Source organism: Pomacea canaliculata, linkage group LG9 (genome assembly GCF_003073045.1).
Source record: "Pomacea canaliculata isolate SZHN2017 linkage group LG9, ASM307304v1, whole genome shotgun sequence".
In the NCBI taxonomy this organism is placed as follows: Eukaryota; Metazoa; Mollusca; class Gastropoda; order Architaenioglossa; family Ampullariidae; genus Pomacea; species Pomacea canaliculata.
In genome coordinates this window covers 526,808-532,227 of record NC_037598.1, presented here as the reverse complement: position 1 = coordinate 532,227, position 5,420 = coordinate 526,808, and positions in this window count along the sequence as shown.

Here is a 5,420-nt window from a genome sequence, read left to right as displayed (position 1 = left end):
GAGTTGTTTCTACTCCATGAGAATAAAGTCTGACAATTTATTTACTTGAATGCGCTGTCGTAAACCTCTTTGTTTTTTACTTAGATGTCAGGCAACAGCTCTCAACAGAAAGGTTACGAAGTTCCTTTGAAGAGTCGGGTAGTGATAAAATATTTGGCAATACCCGTACTTGACTAGGTTGTCAAAACAGCCCCGGTACCTCTCTGGCGACGAAAATAAAACACCTGTTGTCGCCTGCAATCAAAACCAGCATACAAATCTCAGCACTTATGAACCACCTTAGGTTAAGGCATTCTTCGGCTTTCTAAAGATTTTTTGTATTAATATGTGAGCTCAACTTGTGTGAGGAAACTATTACAGAGCACACTATCTCGTCCTAAAAAAATGTGGGGCTCGTGCCTTGAATCTCAACGGAAGAGGACAGGGTAAGGTGGACAAAGGGCAGAGAAGGGAGCACTCAGACATTCCACTGTTGCAGCACTGAGCTGTCTGCCCAGATACATGAGAAAAATATTGTGGCAAAGAAACTTTGCATAGAGTTCCCCTGGTAGCTTCACATGTCAGATTGTAGTCGGTCAAAATCACAGTTTAATTGCTTTAACAGAAACCCACAAAGCATTTTACTTTCAGAACTTTCAACCGTTGTCACGTATAAAAACGAGGCCAAAATCAACTAAATTCACACCCTGATCTTAGAAATTACAAACATCCTTCAATAATGATTGTAGTAGTCTGTCTGAGGACTCACGAGGTTGGTGTTCGCGAGAGGACATGCAGCCAAAACATTTAGCAGTCGTTTGACATGTCCAGAGACAATGACAATCCCTCTGTAAAGGATGAATTCTGTGACAAATTAGTATTATAACCTTGCTGACTGATCATAATGTGTGACATTCCTTGAGTGCCACGCTTATCATGGTTTTTCCGTTTCCCTGCCACCTACACACCAAACATACATGATAAAGACTACAAGACTGCAATTCGCTCAGTGGAATGTTTTGCAAAGCTTGCCACACTAACTCAACCTCTTGCATCCATACACAAAAAGTAATATAAAAAATAAGGAAATATAAATTAAGATAAAGGATGAATAGTATTAATAAAAAAGTGTACAGTCATGTGACATAGTGTATATAGTGTATAAAAATCATCCTAACTTCTATTTACGGCAAAATGTAGTTCAGAGAAATATTCTTATAGTAGAGTTTAGAACACAAATCTTGTCAACGATCTTTAACTACACAACTAGTCAAGGACAACAGCAGACAAATACAAAGTAAATAAAATAGAAAGCATTAACAGCCTCGTGTCTGCAGCAGTTTAGAACATTTGTTATTTTACGACTCCTTCCGGCTTTAAAGTCAAAGGTTAACCTACCTGCCCTTCCTTGTCCAGTCGTGCGAATCCCATCTGACTATTTTTAGCTTGAGTAATCTACCCCACTTCGGTCCTTTCAACATGTTTTTTGTATCTTACGAACGATCAAGTAATGTCGGGACGACAACGCTTTTGTTTAGCTCAAGTCCAAAAACTGGTTTTAAACGCCTTCTGTGTTCAATAATAATAATAATAGTATTTTTATAGCGCATTTCCCCACATGGAATCGAGCTTGGTGTGTTTCACAAGAGAACAGGGACAGTGAGGAAAGAGGCCACGTGATGAGAATATAACAATCAAGTACAAATATGTACAACTTATACAAACAGAGACCGGTTACCAATACAAGAATGCACAGGTAGGAGTGTAGGGGAGAAAGGACAACAGGATGGGCAAGATATAGTAGGTGTGCGAAAGAGTTAAGCTTGAAGTTCAGATGGGAAGCCAGATACCGACTCTATGCGGAGAGACGGAGGAAGTCATTCCACAGACTGAGGCCGGACAGGGAGAAGGAGCGACGGCCAAATGTCTCTAGTGAGGTACATGGAGCAGACTGACCTGCGAGGTTGGTATGCCAACACAACACAACACAATAAAGTTTCGAAAATAACTTCAAGTTTTATGAACGACTGGGAGAGAGTGATGGTGGGTTCAGAGAAAAGGAGTGATGAGTAGAACACACTGGAAAACATGTGCAGAGGCTATCAAGACGACTTCAGTTTTTTGGTTTTTTTTAAATTTGTTCTCCAAAATCTAGCGTTTGACAGAATCAAGGTCTCGTTAAGGCCAAAATCAACCAAAATAGCTAATTAAAATTAAACTTAAAAACATTTACTCTTCGTCTCTTATCATTTACACCACCTTATTCACATTGACAGTGCAGAGATTTCTACCTCTCCCTTCCCGCCCACTTCCCCTCCCTCGAGTTCCGCCTGCGACTGGCAGTTACCGAGACTCCAGCAAAACAAGGTGTTGTAAAGGTGTAAATCACAGGTGTGCAGGTCCTGCTAAGTTTAAAACATTCACACAGACCGACTTGACGAGAATGAGGTAGCGTGGATCGCTCCTCTATCCAGTTCTTGTTTCTGCTTCCCGAACCTGCAAACAACCCATTGTAATACATTGAGCCGGGAATGTTAACAATACGAAAAATACACTTTCATGATCAAGAGTCACAGGAGTAATGACAAAATTATATAACATTAAAATCTCCATTCCCAATCTCTAAAATCTTCTGTTAAGAGTTTTTGTATTTGTTAAACAGACACGTGACTCAAATCAACAGAAGTTTATAATTCCAGTGTTTTCACCTGTTTGTCAGTCCCCTATTTGCACTTCACAGCTAGAGGTCTAGGAACTCAATACAGAATTTAGTCTCCTTGTTTAGCATGTGCACGACACTTTTCCTCCTTTGCCCCCAGATGTGCTTGAGAATATAGGGCGACCATGCCACCCGGTCTTTATCGGGTGTGAGGTGACAGATCTTTCAAGAAAGGTTCACCGTGCTCAAGATGGCGGGAAATAACATTTTATTTGTCACTATTACTGTAACTGAATTGGGGAAAAAAACTCAGTGGAATCTGTTACCTGAATAAACAAACTTTGTCTTGTTTGGCTTTGTAGGGAATGTTTGTGAAGCAGTGTGTGTGTGAGTTGAAGTCGGGAGTACAGTCCAGCAAGGTTGTGAAATATTAACAGCCTGTCTGGCTTCACCTGCACATTGTAAAGTTTGAGCACCATATTAAATATATAATCTGAAAAGGTGTCTGTAAAGATACCATGAGTCTAAATTCCTGTAATTAGCTTATCCCTAATACCAACTGGTTACTAAAACATTCAGACCGAAAATGTTTGCGTGTTAACATTTCATTACAATGACAACAAATAAAATATTACATGCTACAGTCATTTGATAATAGATATTGCTAATTATAATTAGGTTTTTTAGTTGTAAAAGTTAATGTAATACCACTGTAAGTGTATCGTTGCTATGGAGGAAGTCACTACCAGAACACAGAAAGATAGAGAAGATAAAGAAAGGCCCAGTAAACTGTCATTTAATTTATTGGCGGAAAAAGGAAATTTTCTCACCCAGGGTGTGTCTTTCTGTTACCTTTTTTTTCTGACGACAACAAATTTAAAAACACACACACAAAAAGAACAAAATTGCATTCCAGCGGACAGATAAGATGTTCTGCGGTTAACATGAGAGCCTCATAAATATTTATGATGTGTTATTATTCTTTGTTCTAAGCCATCATTAGTGTGTGGTGGAGGAAAAAAAGGTTTTTACTACTAAGACTAAACATCCGATGAAAACATTAACACTGCTTTTCCTCAGTTTGTTTCTTCTTCCTTGTTATTTCGAGTTGTATATTTCCTTTTCCTTTTTTTATACTTTCATATCTCTGTTCCCACGTGCACGCGCTAGTGTGTGGCTAGACACCCAAAGTCATTCATCCACACCCGTGAATAAGGTCATCCTGACGCACTTGCCACGCCACCCAGACGTGTTTGTTTTTGTTTTTCGCCGGGGTATATAATATTTTCAGCGATATTTCGTAGGTTCACAAATAATGTAAAAGTGAAGTAAGAGTCTTATACTGAAATGTCCTTTCTTTACTTTCCGATCTGCTTTTTTTGCTAGGATATAATTTTTAAAAAAAAAAAAAACTCATTTTAGAGATTTGTGAATAGAGATCAGCCAATGTTAAGTGCAAAAGACTCTCCAATGGCTCCTGTAAGCCAATAACAGAATGGATGCTGAGACTTTAGGTAATAAAAGGGAATTGTCTGGCCAACGAGTTCGGAAGCAGTTCGCTGAAGGCAAGTTTGCCGTAAAGGACAGGGACCAGACAAACACGCAATGGCAGGCCGACGTTCTGGTGCCTTCTCTCTTGAGCTTCTCCTTCAGTTTGGTCATGCTATGGTTATTTCTACACAAAGAAAGTGTGTCGTGTGATGTGTGTTAAGAGAGAGGAGAGAGACTCAGGGCTCGCATGTGTAGTCAGTTAGTTCTACCTTGGTTGTCGTGACATGGGACTCGAGAGCTTTATGTCGGTTGTTCTAGTATTAGTTGTCGCAAAGGAGTTTAAGACTCATTGACTCCTTCTTCTGCTTTAATGTGCAGACACCGGACAATTCTTGTTGTTTATTTATATGTGCAATATTGTGATACTTCTTTAATCAACTTTTTAGAAATTAATGAAATATCGTTCCTAGTCCAGGATTGCCGTTTGCCAATAGACAGGGCTACACATTTGGAACAATTTTTGTTTACAATTTAATTCGTCTTTTCCCTCCTGCGCGATCTGATGTACTATAACTTTGAAGTTTTGAAAACTAAGCTTTCCTCCTGTAAACATGTTTTCTACCTCTAACTCAGGTGCCCTCAGGTTATATTGTATTATCTGTCTTATATTTGTAAGGTTTGATCGTCTACTCTGATAGAATAACAGGCTAAGGAAAAATTACACAGGCTTTGGATTCTGAAATATGATAATGAAACTGTTATATTTTTACACGGAACACTTGCTGAAAACACACCACCACATCCCCACTGACATGCCCCCACTGATACCCTCCCCACTGAGCATCCCCACTGCCAACTGCTAACATCTCCACAGCGTGGGATATTGTGAAGTGGTTCTATGTCACTGGTCGACTTACTTGCATGTCTCTTGAAATTGCCTTGTTATGAAGATAATCAGTTAGCTAAGATTTTACAAGTTGTTAGCACGTGTTATTTCTGTGTTGTGTTTTGTGGTCGAAGCAGTAGTTTATGATAGATTATACAACAGCACTTCTCATTTTGCCAGTACGTGCAAACACAACAAACATAAAATTACCAATTACAAAATACACGTTACAAACACACGGTTTATTTTTAAAAGAAGACGTTTTATAAGCTACAATTGACATCTCAGATTATTATATTCCTTTTGTAAGAAAAACCACCACGTGCGAGTTTTTCACAATCTCAATCAGGACTAATTGTTGTGCAGAAAAAAATGTTGCTTATTCCCATTTTGAAACACTACAGT